The 17,246-nt window shown below is 34.3% G+C and overlaps 1 protein-coding gene across 1 annotated transcript in view; it reads left to right on the top strand.

Moving 5' to 3' along the window:
• LOC109339231 (histone deacetylase 6-like) overlaps window positions 1–11,784 on the top strand; it is a 28,741-nt gene extending 16,957 nt beyond the window's left edge. The window contains exon 8 of the mRNA XM_019576646.1: window positions 11,771–11,784. The gene's annotated coding sequence lies outside the window, so the exon portion shown is untranslated. The remainder of the gene's footprint in view (window positions 1–11,770) is intronic.
• Window positions 11,785–17,246: the final 5,462 nt, after the last annotated feature.

Below are 17,246 nucleotides of genomic sequence, written 5' to 3'. Positions count from 1 at the left end.
CTAAGCGCATACGCCTTGGTCAGATTTCCTGGCCAGGCTAGATTGGCCCAGCGCCTAGCTCAACACTTGGTGCGCCAGGATTCTCAACTCGGTCAGGCACACCTGGGTCAGGCTTGATGTCTGATGCACCTGGCCCCGTGCTAGGGTCAGATTTAGCGCCTTGGCCAGACCCGTGGCCTGTCCCATGCGCATGGCCTAGTCCATCCTTGGTCGGTCAGAACCATGGACCAAGATGCTACTGAGCATCTTAAACCCCATTGGGCTAACTTTGGCTCACCATCATGGATCAACCTTATGAGTTGTCCAAAAGCATTTTGAGCCCTTTTTGCCCGTGGCCTAGTCATAAGACCACTTATGCCTTCAAGACTATCATAATCAATGTTAGGCTCTTTGAGTATTGCATCATCCCCTCCTTCTTGAAAATATTTCGACCTTTAAAATCTATCTCCATCACTTACATTAAAAGGAAACATAGTAAGCATCTTCATTGGACCAATATTATATAGACACTTACCTTGAAGCTTGTAGGTAGAGATTTCGACACCATCCTTAGTAAACATAACTTGATTGACTAGCCATCCATGAGTCCTATCTCAAGGCAAGTCAACACGGTTTTGGCTTCCCACTAGTCATCAACCTTTTCGATGATTCCAAGCTCCTGAAAAATCTTAGAATCATAATTTGGAAAAACAAAGTTAGTTGTGTAACAAAATAGAGGTGTTGATGGTTGTTTTGTTAGGACAATCCTCATTTCTTCCACTTTGCCCATTAGGTAAAGTGGTTTCCTCTCCCTCTCTTTTTGTGTTTTTGCCTCACTTTCTTTTGCTTACCTCTCGCTCTTTTTTTTTCTCATGCTCTATTTTTTTAAGATCTTCTTATCCTTAATGACTTGTTCATGAGTCAATGGTGAATGAATAATCCTCTTCTTGTTGTGTACCAATGTGTACTTGTTTGTTCGTCCATCACGTGTAGCTCTTTTGTCATATTGGCATGGTCGGACTAGTAACAAATGACTGGTGATAAGTGTGAAATTATGCTACATTTGCATTGCATTTAACTTGCATTTTAGGACATAATTAGGACTTTAGGATTGTTTTTAGATTTTATTTCTCTTTGTTCGGGTTGAGCGGGTGTTTTTAGCTATGTTGTGTAGTTTGGATGGATTATAGCAAAAAAAAGTAGAGATTGGGAGCAAGAAGATTGAATTCATTATTGAGGCTATACAAAGACCAATTGAAGGGCCAAAGGAAGTCATAGATATTATATTATATTCCTATTTTTTAGATTTGTTTTGTTGGGCTTAGCCCAATATTTTGTAATTATGATAAATAAGAGTTCTCCCTTAAGGGTTTTACACATTTTACATTACAATTCTCTAATTTAGAATTTAGTATTCTCTTCTCCATCATGAGTGAGTAATTTCCTTTGTTTCTAGGATTGGGGCTATGCCCTTTTACATCTAGTAAATATTTATTCTCACTTCTATTTCATTGAGTATTGTGATTTGAATCATTAAACTGAGTTTTATTCGTGTGAATTATTTGGCCAAAAAATTACACCTATTAGATACATTGGGGAAGGACCAAGAGGCGAACCTAACTATATGACCATTCAGCTATTCAAACTAGAATCCTAATTCACGAGAGTAGTATTAGGATTCTCGGGGGTTTCTAGAATTCACCTTAGGTTGATATGAAGCTATTGGATAGAAAGATCCAAGTAAAGGATTTGATTGGTAACCGTACCCTGAGAGTAGGTGCGACTTCAATTGTGTAAACGTGTCAGAACTCGAGAGAGGATGACACATATCAGAGAGAAATTCACCCTTACAACTTAAAGTTCATGAAAAGGAGCAAAACAAAGATTTGCGAGTGTAAATGTGGTACCCTTATCCTGGGAACTATTCGTTAAATTAGATTTTAATCATTTTTAATATTTTCATAATTATTATTGTCAATTGCTCAATTGTTCTAAATTCACTTTTAATTCCTATTTGAGTTTAGGATAAATTAATTTCTATAATTAAAGGAATTTTCCAGTCCTCGTGGGATCGATATTTTATTACTTGACGATATAATCGTGCACTTGCGATTTTCCCTATCAACTGGCCTCCATATCCACCACATCACATAGGACCGAATCTTCATAGTTCCCAATTGTAAAAGGAACTTCGGCTTGCTTGTCCACAAGAATTTCACCACCTCACTCAACCATTGCAATCAATATGGAGTGGGATGTGGCTTAGTCTCAAGATTGAGTTTCGACCCTAATCTTGTACTAACCACATTAGTGCAACTTCCACTATCAATAATCAAACAACAAACCTTACCACCAACTAGACACCTGGTATGGAAGATGTTTCCTCTTTGATCCACCTCATGGTCCTTGATTTGGCTTCCTTAGAGCCTCCTCCACAAGTAAGTCTCCTTCAGGAACAATAACATCATCTTCCTCATGATCGTCTTCTTCATCACTTGAAGCCTTAGATTGAGACTCCACCTCCCCATTCATTATGATCAGTGTCTTCCTTGTAGGACATTGAGAAGAAATATGTCCAAGGCTTAAGCACTTGAAATATTTCACATCTCTACTTCTTTGGCTAGCCACCACGGGTTGTTTACCTTGACTTGTAGTCACGGTTCCCTTAGTACTAGGTGTAGCATCTTTTGTTGGCCCCTCCTTCTTGAACATGTCCACCCACTTTGATGATTGATACTTGGAACTAGACCCTAAGGAAAACTTTGGCTTTTTCCTCCTCAATTGCTCTTCTACCTTGATAGCTTGTTGAACCAGATCATCCAACTCAACATAGTGTTGTAATTCAACAATATCATGAATGTCTTGATTCAATCCATGTAAGAAACTTGCCGTGGTGGCTTCTCGGTCTTCATGAAAGTTAGATCTCAACAAGGCTAATTCCATTTCCTTGAAATACTCATCATTACTCTTAGACCCTTGTGTTAGCCTTTGGAGTTTGTTGTGAATATCTTTTTGATAGGAGTTAGAAACGAACCTCCTTCTTATGATTAGCTTCATCTCATCCCATGTATCAATTGGTTCAACACCAATCCTTCTCCTCTCCTTTTGAAGATGATCCCACGAAATCATGGCATACTCCTTGAATTCAAAGGCTGCAACCTTAACCTTCCTCTCCTCATTGTAAGAATTGCAATAAAAAACTTGTTCAATTTTCAATTCCCACTCAAGGTAAGCTTCCATATATTCTTTCCAATAAAGGTTGGTACCTTTATATTGATCCCTTCTAACTTGTCATCCTCCCTTCTTCTTCCCCTCCTTGCTTCCCTTCTTTGCTACCCCTGCCTCCTTCATCATCCGTGTCACTTAAATGCCTATATCCATAATTATCAAGCCTCCTATCATACTCCAATCTCATTTGCTTCATTTGTCTTTGAAGAGTTTGAAATTTGTCATCATCATGGCATGTAGGGTTGTTGTCCTTGGGGACAATGGAGAACTATCACTTTCGTGATTATAATGGTTAGACATTTCACTCAAACTCACGTGTATCACTCACTTTTTGTTTGTGGAAAATGTTGGGACTCGTGTATCACTCAACACTCTATCCTCCACGACCTTCTTAAGTAAGCCAAGTTTGAACCAAGAAATTGTGAAAGAAAATCACCCCAACTTCTCAAGATGGAAATGTTGTGACTTGAGTTATACCCCAAGGAAAGAATTTGACACTTGACACTTTTTTGAAACTTTTGGATTCCTTGACTCTTGTAGAATCACTTTTGACACTTTTGATTTTTGGACGTTTGGACTTTGACACTTTTGACACTTTTTGTTTTTGTTCTTGGACTTTTGGACTTTGACACTTTTGACACGTTTTGTTTTTGGACTTTTGGACTTTAACACTTTTAAAAGAGAAATAAAACTATACTCATGGCCAAGAAAGAATGATATGCACCAAGCAAGAGACTAGCTCTGATTTCACTTGATGTGAACCTCTTTGACAAAGGCTCTTCGCACGATCTATCTTGGTTGGTATTTGGACAAGTTCACGGTTGAGTTGAGCATTTGTTTATGAATAAACAGCAGAAAGATAAAAGTTCGATAAAATAAGTTGGAAAAGAATTGAGGTGAAAGGCGCCACAACACTATAAGGTGTTGATAAGTCAAAGTGATGCTTGCCACAAGAACTTGATGTGAAGAAGATCTTGCTCATGACCTTGGCACAGTTTTGATGAAGACACCAACATCACATAAAGAAGAAAAGGAAGAATACTTATGAAGACAATGAAGATAAAGCTTGAAGGAATTTAGAGTCTAAGTCTATAGGTACTTCTATCCTTATACTCTATAATATACAATTAGTAGTTATGCTCAAAAATATTTTAAAATAAAATTGAAAACTACAAGTATAAATGAAAACAATTTTCAAAAATACCGTGTAACATGTTACTCGATCTAAGTAACAGGTTTCTGTGACTAAGTAACAAGTTACAAGAATTAAGTAATAGGTTACATGAGTGAGAAACGAGTTACCCAACAAAAACTGAACAAGGTAATCGATTACTCCCATTGAGTAACTGATTACACGATTACATTATATGAGAGTAACCGATTACACAGTGTGGTAATCAATTACTCATTTGGACAGAATGTTTGGATAATCAAATACGTCGATGCTGTAATCGATTAGTAAGAGTTGTTACACCAGATTTTTAGATTCAAACTAAATAGCTTTCACCCCAAACGTAATGGTTTCATTCCAATCGAATTATACCTTTTCATAGAGGTGTTATGTCTGATTGGAAAGCCTATTTATAGGCATTGAAACTCATAATTCAAATACACAACTGACATACACAATCTGAATTTTTCTGAAACACTTTTTCTGTGCTTTCTACAACTTGTTCTTACCTTTCAGATTAAATTTTATGAAGTTGCTTTAAGTGTTGTTTCAATGATTTTCAAACCTTCTGAACATTATAACTAAGTGTATAAAGAGTTGTCGGATTCCAAGAGATCATAGTGTTCAAATCTTGTAAAGGCAATCTTTGCCATTGATAAAGTTGTCTTCATTCAATTTGCTGAAATAGTTTCTATCACAAGGTTGTGATAAGAAATGGGATAGAGTCACTTGGAAATGCTATCTTCCAAAGTGTGACATAGGTATTAGAGAGTGAGTAAGGTACAAGGAAATCTCAGGGTGAGAATTTGTAATTACTACTCTTAATATTTAGTGAAGAAATCTCCTGTGTTGCAAAAGTACTGGATGTAACCTTCGGTTGACAAGATGGTGAACCAATAAAACTCTCTAAGTACTCTCTTCTTCCTTATCTCCTTAAATTTACTTGATATGTTTCTGCATAACTTTTCCGCTGCTATTAACTTTGAAATTTGCAGAAAAATCTATCATATATTTAAGACAACTAATTCACCCCCTCATAGTTGCCATCCCAATCTTACAATTGGTATCAGAGCTTATTTTGAGTAAATTATTCTCAAATCTGATCCTGTATCTAAGATGGCCTCAAGATCATTTTTGGGAGAATGTTCGAACATCAATCGCCCTCCAAGTTTTGTTGTAGAATGCTATGACTTTTGGAAAATTAGGATGAGAATCTTTATAGAATATCAAGATTTGGATATTTGGAATGCGATTGAGGAAGGATCTTATGAACCTTTCACCGTTGTTAATGGTGTAAGGGAAGTAAAGCCAAATTGCTCATGGAATAATGAAAACAAAAAGAAAGTGCAATAAAATCTCAAAGCAAAGAACATCCTCACTTTATCACTTGGCATTGATGAATTCTTTAGAGTATCAAACTGCAATCCGCTAAAGAAATGTGGGATACTCTAGAGATTACACACGAAGGAGCTAAGGAAATCAAAAGGTCGAGGCTCAATAGTCTCTCCTACGAATACGAAATGTTACGTATGAATCCTAAAGAGAAAATACTAGACCTCCAAAAGAGATTTACTCACCTTACAAATCATCTTATTGCACTTGGAAAAATATTACCAGATAGTGAATTAAACTTAAAAGTTATAAGATCACTCACTAGAACATGGCAACTAAAAGTAACAGCCATTTCTAAAAAGAAAAGTTTATCATAAATGTCCTTGGCTGCTTTATTTGGTAAATTGCAGGAACACGAATGGGAACTCAACCAACTTGACCAACATGATGAGCAAGAAAAGAAGAAGAAAAATATCTCTTTCAAAGCAAAGGCAGATAGAAATGATTCATCAATAGATAAATCAGAAAAGGAAGAAATGGAAGACATAAGTCTTTTGGTAAAAAAGTTCACCAAGTTCCTTAAAAGGAACAAAGGCGCTAAAACTGGATAAATGAAGAAATTCACCAAGAATAATGACATCTTCACTTCAAACGAAAATTTCACATATTTTGAATGTGGTAAGCCTGGTCAATGAAGATGGAATGTCCAAACCTGAAAAAGAATTCCTTCAAAGGGAAAAATGAAATGAGTACTCGACGAAGAGCCTACATAGCTTGGGAAGACAATGATACTAGTTCAGCCTCTGAACCAAAAATTGAAGAATAAGCCAATCTCTCACTAATGGCATCTCATCGCTCTGATGATGAAGATGTAAATGAAACTAAACTATTTTCTTATTATGAATTACAACTTGCATTTAATGACTTACATGATGAATATGTCAAACTCACTAAATTGTTTTAAAAACAAAAAACTGAGTTAGAAGTATTCAGAAATAAACCATCATCTTCTTCATGTCAAAACTGCATCACTCTTAAAAAGAAAGTTTCAACATTAAGTCTTGAACTTAATAAATTAAACAAGAGTAGCAAAAATCTGGACAAAATGATTAAAGATCAGAGACTTTCTACAGTCCGAATAGGTCTTGGCTATTCTAACAGCCAAGTTTCTAGGAAACAAAATGTCTCAACGAAAATAATCTTTTAGAAACAAAGTATCCATGCATTTAATTGTAGTAACAACAAAACTAGGATACATAAGCATCAACCCACATCATTTTATTGTAAAAATGTTGGCCATACTCCTAATTCATATCATATTAGAAAAGTTAGTATTCCAACTGGCCAATATGTTGGGGTTGCGAAAAGTGCTAGCCCCGCAGGACCCAAATCACATTGGGTACCTGGAAAATCCGTTGAATTTGTTTTGCAGGAGCGCTTCAAAGCCATAAGCATAAATGTATTATCATGACAACAACTATTCAAAGGACATGACACGTGGAGAGTCAAAATATCTACAGTCAAGTATCAAAGGCCTTGTTACCTATGTAGAGAACATCAAAAGAAAAATCCTTGGTATAGTTAACATTGTTATTATATTTATTGCATCTAATACTTGGTATGATCGTCTAACAAACTTTCTACTTGATAAAGTCTTTACCAAAGGAAAGGCGACACTACACTTTTTATTAAGAAAATAAATCATCATACTCTTCTTGTTCAAATGTATTTAGATGATATTATTTTTGGTTCTACTTATGAGATTTTGTGTAGTGATTTTGGCAAAATGATGCAAGGGGAGATTGAAATGTCCATGATGGGGAAGTTAAATTACTTCCTTGGATTGCAAATAAAACAAATCGAGGATGGTAATTTTGTAACTCAATCCAAATACTAAATAGACTTGCTAACAAGATTTGAAATGAATGACTGGAAGCCAATTGCCACTCCTATGGGTTTTGGTACATACATCGATATAGATGAAGCTGGAAAAAGTGTTGACATATCAAAGTATCAAGGTATGATTGGTTTCCTACTCTATCTAACTAGCAGTAGACCTGATATAATGTTTAGTGTCGGTTTATGTGCACGGTATCAATCAAAACCAAAAGAATCACATTTAGTTGTTGTCAAAAGAATCGTGAAATATCTAAAAGGCACAACTGAAGTTGGATTATGGTATCCAAAAGGAAGTATATGTGATTTGGTAGGATATTCAGATTCAGATTTTGCTGCATCAAAACTAAGAGAAAAAAGCACAAGTGGTACTTGTCATATATTAGAAAATGCATTGGTCTCATTGATAAGTGCCAAAAATACTAAATTTTCATACACTTTTCATGGCGCTTATCATATGCAAATGATGCAAAACTAACTTGATTCAACACTCTTGAGATAAATTGTCATATTTTGATTTATATTTTTGTCCACCTCTTTTCCAAATCTTTGTGTGAAGTTTCTAGTAAAAATGAAGAGAAGAAAAAGAATTAAGGAAATATATTCAAGCAAGGAGGTGTCCACATAAGCCACTTTTGATGCACACATGAAGCTTCTCAGTAAGCAGTCTAGAGTGGACATTCAACACTTCCCAGCAGACCTGGCACCAACTTGGCTCGGACAGGTACAAGCTTTACACGGTCAGACTCAAGTCTGGCACAAGCCAACCTGCTGAAGCAAGCAACTCATCATGCACCTTGGGACCGCCTAGCTGGAATCACACACCTAGCAGGAGAAACTGCTCAAGCAGGCAGCTCAGCGTGGCCACTTAAGCAGCCAGGTGAGACCCAACAAGTGGTCAACTTGACCTAGCCACCAAGCAACTTTGACATGATGCATAACCTCACTTGACAAGGCTCCGAGGCACTTTTCAGAGTAGCCCACAATAGCCTGGTCAAGTAGCTCACAACTAGCTTTGGGGAGTCAACACCAAATAACTGACTAAGCTGCTTGGTCATGGACCAATCCCATGCTGAAGGGTTTGGTGCGCCTGGCGTGGGCAAGCAGGTGAGTCAGGTGGTGTCCTAGTTGCCTATAAATAAGGCCCTATTCCATCCATTTGAATATACTTCATACAACACTTCAATACACATTTTAACATTTATTCTTCATTCTTCTTCTTTACTTCTTCTCTTTAGAAATTCTGATCACAGTTCTAAGCTTGTTCCAGGTAATTTCTTGTAATTTTTACTTAGAATTCAAGAAGATAAAAGAGATGGAAAATGTGATACAAAAACATAATTATTTAAACTCATTTGGGTCCAAAGGCATCTCATCCTTGGATTGATGGCTTATGCTCCTACACATTGATTTGAATTATGGTGTAATTTTATTTCTTCTCGTCATTTCTATCATCTTTTTAATTCAATACATTCAAATTATTACTTTTGGTTAATTTTTTATTCTTTACGAAGTTCTTAATGCATTTTTAGCTTGATCACCTAAAACTTGATTTAAAGATCCAAAAATGCTTCTTCTTAAAGTGTTGACAAGTGAACTAAAAAGTATAACCTACATCTTAGTTCACTTGCCACATCAAGCATTCAATTTAAGCAACTTATGTTCAAGGCTAAATGATGTTAATGAAGCCTGAAGTAGGATGTGACAACCTACTCCGACGAGTGACACTTAACTATTATTTAGTGTATTACATAAAGTATGAAAATCATCTTATCATACTAGGACACGAGATGAAGGATTTAGAAAAGATGTGTGGAATTAACCGAAAGTATAACACATAACTTGTTAATGTTTTTTAAAACCATTTGAGTTTAGAAATAATTCCATATTTCAAATCAATTTTCTCCTCAAGAATTCTTGAATATTAGTTTATGTTTCCTTCTTACTTTTTATGCAACATAACACAAAAATCAATTAAAAGTGTTTAATCATTATTTTTTTCTATAATATGTCTATATGATTTTCTTCTATTAATGCAATTCCCTTTGGTTCGGTACCCTATACTTTACTACAATTGAATCTTGAAAGAGATGCAAATGTGAAATGTTAACTTATAATTTTTATTTGTTGACAACGAAAGAAACTCTTGAATCAAAGTGCAATTTAGTTCATAAATTTTATCTTTGTGAAAAGGAAAAATACACAATCATAATGAGTGATCTAACTACTAACTTTTATTTTCAGTCATTTACATTTCCGCAACTAACATTTATTTTCTGTCATTTAGATTCTATAACTAACCATTTATTGCTTTATTTATTTATTCTTTACCAACCTTCCATAAGGAAGTAGTTCAGTTAATAAAGGAAAATGGAAATAAATATCACCCATTATCACTTGTCTTAATTTGATAAATTCATACTAGTAAACCTGCATTGGAAATTATTCTAACAAAGCCGAGATGGTATAAAGTTGTTAATAATTCAATAAAGCTAAGTTTTTGATCAAATGAAATATTCTTGAAACCATTATATCGGGGTTGGAATTTATTCCAGCAAAGCCGAGTTGGCGAGCAAAGAATAAATCAGTAACTAAATAAATAAATCAGAAACTTGCCTCAACAAAAAGCATCGAAGAAAAATCTTTCAACAAATTGGCGTTGCTGCTGGGTAATTGTTTTTAGTAGAAAATTTTTATATAGCATATTATATCATTAATAATTATGCATAAAATTTCTTTTTACTTTTTGTACAAATTTAATTTTTAATTTGTATGAAAATGTAAATTACAAACTTCGTAAATTCATATCTTTTCTACTAATCTCTTCCTTTGAAATAGACAGAAGTCTTTCTGTGCATGAATTCTCTTTCGACCCAGAATTAGAAAAAAACCTGGAGAAAGAAGAAGAAAGCACAAAATAAAGCTAGACAAACCCAAACTATTCCAATGGAAGTGGATTCATCAATGGCCAACAATCAATAGAATGCTGATGGTTCACGAGCTGAAAATCAACACAATGCTGAGGGTTTTGTCAGCTTTAAATCAACCCAATGCTGAGGGTTTTATCAAAAGCCTGCTGAGATGAATTATGTATTGGTACAACTCATGTACGCAAATCCTTTTGCTGGGCTAGATCATGAAGATCCCTACAACCATTTGACTAAGATCTATGAACTAGTCGGGACTGTCAGGATAACTGAGGCAGAAGAGGAGGCTGTGTTTCTCAGGATTTTTCCATTGACTCTCATTGGGAAAACCAAGGAGTGGTTCCTACATTTACCTCCACATATCCAAAACAATTGGAATCTGGTGGAGGAAAAATTCATGAATAGACACTTTCCGTAAGGAAAGTTTATGGATATGAAGACTGCCATATCCACTTTTGTGCAACCAACAAATGAAAGCCTTTGTGAATCATGGGACAGATTCAAGTCTATTGTGAGAAAATGCACCAACCACGGGTTTGATGTGCAAACCCAAATCTATATTTTCATCAATGAGTTACAACGACAACATAAGTGGATTCTAAATGAAACTAAGGGTGGACAACTATTGACAAAGCCCCTGCAAGAGGTTATTGATATCATTGAGTCCATGGCCTTGAATGACCAGAAAAGTCAACATCATAGAGGACCCCTACCAAGGAGAGGTGGAATCCTGGAATTGAGTCCAACATATGCTATGTTGGCTCAACATAAACTGCTTTAGCAACAGTTAGATGAAGTATCTCATAAGCTTAATGATCTTCATAGGAATATCAAAGAGTCTTCAAAAAAGCAGTTTTTACTTAAGGAGATCCAATTTGTCAACAATCCTCCAAGGCAAAATTTCCAGAACAATTACTCAGGGGGAGGAAATAAATTTCAAGGAAACCAACCATGGAGGCAAGACAATCCTCAGAAACCACCATTCTATCCCAGACCCAAGCAATACCAACACCCTACCCAAGACAAGAATGTTAAATTGGAGGACACTCTGAACCAATTTATGCAAATGACAATGTCCAACCAGAAAAAACAGATGTTTCCCTTAGGAACATGGAGATTCAAATTGGGAAGATGGTCAAACAATTGGTAGAAAATCAGAAAACAACAGTTTCTGCCAATACTAAAGTCGATCAAAGGGAGCGTTGCAAGGCTATCTTGCAGGGTGATTCTAGCTCAGTTGAGCAATATGATGGGGATGGTGGAAACAACTGAAATTTTGTAGTAACATGCGTCAAGCTAATGACGGTAAAGAAGCACTTGTAGGGAGGCAACCCAATACATTTTTTGAAATATTTATAAATATGTTTTTTCTTATGAAATTTCTTTTATCGTATTCTTTAAAATCAAATTTTCAAAGAGAAAATTGAGAAAAATTATTTTGGTCCATAAAAACAATTTTTGAAAATCAAATACAAGAGGAAAATGAGTAAAACATTTTTTGGGGTCAAAGTGGGCCAAACTTGTGAGTCAACATGGGCCATGCCAAAACCAGTCAAACTCACTAGTGCTCCTGACGGGGTTGACAAGGCTCCCAGTGCACCAACTGGTGCCGCATGAGAGAAAATATCCAAAAGAGGATTTCCCTCATCCTCTTATCCTTTTTGGAATCCCATCCCATTAAAAAAAACCCTTGACCAAAAATTCACTCCTATCCTCATTTTGAAAAACCGAAATAACTCTCTCTAACAACTCTCCTAAAAACTCTATGTTTTCTTCAAGTTTCAAGCTTCAAACATGTAAGTAACCATCTCCTTAAAAGCTTTAATATTTTATGTTCTTCTTGAAACCTTTTTGATTTGGAAATTTGTTAAGCATCAAAGTCAAAAAAATCCTCAAATAAAAAAGTTTCAAAAATTTCCATTCTTGAAAAATAGTGAAGAACACATGTAATTTTTGAATCTCCTTAAACTTTCATAAGTATTTGTGTTCAATGTATGCTGAATATGAATGGAATATTGTGTGTGTGAAAATCTTATCTTAAAAATTTTGAAATTTGAAATTTTTTATTCTAGACTCTTCTCCAACATAAATTTGATTGATTCTTAAACTTTGTGACCAAACATGCCTAAACATGACGCATTCATGATTATGGAAAACAAAATTTTGAAGGCATTTGTTTGCTCACCAAGTGTTTGAAAAAATGACTCAATCAAGTAGTGAAAAACGTGTACAAACTTGAGTAAGTTGTTGAGCCAATTTTTTTTTTAAAATTGCAAACTCTAACCACATTAAAATCAGTTTCGTGGCTGGAAATTTTATGATTTAGCTTAAATATGTATCTCAAATATTTCTTAAGGGACAAAAAGTCCATACATGCACAAAAATTTGAAATTTTGCAAGTTGTATGAACTTTGTATTGTATCATCACTTTTTCATGCACCAAATACCTTAAAAACACTTGAGAAATTTGTTGTGATATGTTAATAAAATTTTGGGGCTGTTTTGGAAAATATGATGCAATAAAAAAATTTGAAATTTTTTAGTTAGCCACATTTTGTGAACATGTGATTTTTGCTTGGTTGATTGAGAAAGAATGATGTTGGGACTTTTTTGATAATGTTAAAAACGTCATTAATTTAGCAAACCATAGTCACAACTTGAACATTAAAATTAGCTAAAAAAGTGTGAGAAATATAAGCTTTAGAAAAATTGCGTGCTTTACTTGACAACATGCCTTAGAAATTTTGTTTCTAACTCCTAGGAATGGAAAAATTGTATTGTAAAATGTTTTGTAGGAGTGAAAGATTTTTCTCAAGGAAAGGCAAGGGATTTGAGAAGGAAGCAAAATAAAGCACCAATTTTTTCAACAAGGATGCAAAGTGTATGTTCAAGGATATCACGCTCAAACGTGCTCCGATCCTAGAGAAAATATTCAATTTGCAAGAAGAGGAATATGATGATTTCATGCTCATAGTGGCCAAGTTCGGATTGAACAAGCTCACATCACCCAAAAAGATGTTCTCTTTGGATGTTGTGAAACAATTTTACGCCAACTCAATCATGTCGGGGGAGGCAAGAGCTAATCGATATACTTGGGTCAACGATAAGAGAGTGTACTATGATAAGTACATCATCAACGACTACCTAGAAAACCCATGGTTTCCAAGCCCGAATTGTGACCATGACCTTTGCACATTTCAACTCAAGATAAGGGCATCTTCTTCGGGGGAAAGAGAATCCCACAATGATGCTCAAGTTAGGAGAAGCATGTGTTTGCAAGGATTGGAGGTCAACCAAAGTGGCACGGTGTTCCGATTTTGTATGACTCAAGCATCACAACTTTGGACCATCTTTGTGTTGTCCAACATATGGCCGACTTCTCATGTCTCGAATCTACCTCTAGGCAAAGCAAAGCTTATCAACTCCATCTATGAGGAAGACTCCATTGATATATAGGCCATCATCTCGGATGCGATCAATGACTGCGTATAAAGGGGTATAAATTCTTTGATTTTACCATCACTTATCACTGACTTATGCAGGTATCAAGAAGTGCCCGGACCTTATGAAGAAATTATGGCACTCAAAATCGAGGTCACAACCTATTATGTCCAATCTCATTGCAAAGAAAGAAGCTTGGCCCAAGCTAGGGCCGATTTAAGGAAGAAATTTGGAGATGTGGGCTCCTCTTCTCAATCACCACGTAGGAGGGCAAATAATGCCACTTTGGAAGCAATTGTTGAAGAACAACATTTTCAAAACCAACAACAGATTGCTTGCTTTTGTGGAATTACTAGCATGTATAGAAGCTTTCAAATCATCTATGGCTCTCATCCAAATTTCCAAGGTGGAACCTATGAGGAGTTTGTTGCTAACACTCAATGGCCAAAAGGGAGATTACAAGGCCTTGATGAAGATGAAGAGTGTCGCACCCCGATTTTCAGCTGCACGACTTTATTTAGAGTCGCCACTACATTTTATAGTAAAAAATGTAGAAAAATATCTTAAGCCTAATTACCTTGGGCTTTTGGATTTTTGATATCCAGATTCGGGAGTCGGTTATAAGGTAGGGAAGGTATTAGCATCCTACCCGCCCGCCTTATGCGGTACCCTTCATTAAAATATATGGCTTTATTATTTTTTTATTTATTAAATTGTCTAATTAATTAATTATTCAAAAGAAAAAATTATTTATTTTTTATTATGGTGCCTGACAAGTTCGACCCTGGTCCCACGTATCCCTATTAAGGGAATCAATGCTTACGTAGTTCTTTAGTAGAAAAACATGCGTTGGTTGACAAATTTTATTAATGAAAATATTTATTATTGTGTATTTATGAAAAAAATGTTTTGATTAATTATTAGTTTGTATTGATGATCGTGCTAATAAAAATTTGGTTGTTACTTTAGTTTATGGTGATATTTATTTGATTTGAAAAATAGATCTTATTAAGTAATTGCTAGGTAATAGATATATCCTTGACTTTCTATTATAAAAAATAAAATTTATCATATGACAATGTTATTGTTAATATTATTATACAAATTATTAGTAAAAAATTTTCTTCAATGGTGGCAATAAAAGTTGGTACATTTATCATACACACAGTGTAGAAAAATGAAGGTACTTACTTATTGAAGCTTGCAAAGGAGCAGGGATACAGTACGAACGAAAGACAAATGACTTACTAGGCTCGATGACATGTCGGAACGAGATTGGCTGACACTGCAAAGTGTGGAGAATACTACCATGTGGTAGATCTGCACGCGTTGGGTGAGGAAGGGTGCACTTAGACGTAGATAATCTTATGTTCATGTGAGAGTAGTAATCTGGAGCGACATGATGTACTATAATCGTATGATGTTTCGAGATTTGATTGGCTATGAGTGGCTGGTCAACGCATTGCGGACTATTATGGAGAGCTCTTTTTTGAGGGACTTTTGTGTGTAATTCTTGGTTGTAATTTTTACATGGATCTTTTTAGTGCTTTTTTGTGTGGAATCCCCCTTCTTCTTTGGTGAATAAGACACTCTATTTATAGACTATGACTTATCACATGTACTTAATGAGGAGAATATATATCATTAATTGATTAGAGGAGGTTGAGGGAAATAAAACAGATTTGCAACATAATCAAATTGATTTGAAATTTGTTTGATTTGATTTGATTTGTTTATTCTCATATTGCAACCTTAATTTACTTGATTCAAAATCTCTAAAAGTTTAATTTTTCATCGAATCAAATCTCTAAAGATTAATTATTATAATCAAAATTATTTGTGCAACACAATCAGATTGATATAAAATTTTCCAATCTTAACTTGATTTGCATATTTCCTAATTGCGATCTTTAACTTATTTGATTGATTTGCAACCTTGATTTACTTGATTCCAAATCTCTAAAGATTTAATTTTCTAATCAAATTGGTTTGTGTAACACAATTAGATTGATATGAATTTTCTAATTTTATTTGATTTGCATATTTCCATATCGCAATCTTGATTTGATTTTTGAATCCTTAAAGATTTAGTTATTATCAATATGATTCATACAACTAATAAAATGGATATGATGTGATTCAAATTACATATTTTCAAATCTTAAATTTATATGATAATACAATCAACTCTTTAATTCACTCATCTTTTATTTTTATTTATTTAGTATTATTATTTTTAGAATAACTCTAAAAATCATTTTTTTTAGAATTCAATTACTGGAATTTTGGTTAACCTAATAACTTAGATTTAGGAACCTTAACAAATGGTTTAGGCTTATTATTTTAAATTTTAATTTTGGTTAACCTAATCATTTAGATTTAGAAATCTTAACATAACATGTTTAGTTTTATAATTTTTAGAAAAGTATTTTCGGAATTCTACATTTTTTATTTAAAAACGTTTTGGGCTTTTTCTGGGCCGGACAAAAATAGGTGTTCACAAAGAGGATTGAGCAAAGCAACAAAATTATTTTTCTCTTTAATTTATTTTTATGTATTTAATCTTTTGCAAAACTATTTCCTTATTTTTGTACTTTAAACGTTGTTTTTTGCTTCCATGTTTTTAATTTTAGTTTGAATTATGTTGTGTGATTTAAATTATTTTGAAAATTTTCATTGGCTTGAGGACAATCCATCATTTAAAGAGGGGAACATGGTTGATGATTATGTGGAAATTATAATTTTCTAGTAGAATGTACATTTATTTAAGAAATAAATTATTTGTCCATAAAAACTAAAAAAAAAATTCAAAACCGAATCAAATTGCCTAAATGAAATAAGTTGACAAAGGTTGCATGATTAAAAAAATTTCCAAGGCATATTTTTATGCTTTTATTGAGCAAAATGAGATATAAGCCTTAAACATTTTTGTGAAAAATCACATAATGATATAACAACTTTTTTTTGTGCGAATGGAATTTTAAGTTCATGTAACATGATTATTGCAAACAATTTTTCAAAACAAAAATGTAAACCCGAACCAAGTGAGGGAGTGAGCCAACACATGTGAAAAAGAGTGAAATCAACAATTGTTTTGTCTAATTAAACTTGTATTAGTCTTTAGTTCTCTTAATTGTATAAGATTGATAGGAAAGAATCAAAGCATGTTTATTCTTTAGTTGAACAAAAAATGGCCAAAAAGTCTAACCAAAAATAGGATCATCCTTTGATAAGCCTCTTTGAGCATAAAAGTGTTTGAAAAAGAATAAGTT

This window comes from Lupinus angustifolius, unplaced genomic scaffold (assembly GCF_001865875.1).
Source record: "Lupinus angustifolius cultivar Tanjil unplaced genomic scaffold, LupAngTanjil_v1.0 Scaffold_61_23, whole genome shotgun sequence".
Taxonomy (NCBI): Eukaryota; Viridiplantae; Streptophyta; class Magnoliopsida; order Fabales; family Fabaceae; genus Lupinus; species Lupinus angustifolius.
Note: the sequence above shows the minus strand (reverse complement) of the source record. Positions and strands in the feature narration are given on the sequence as shown.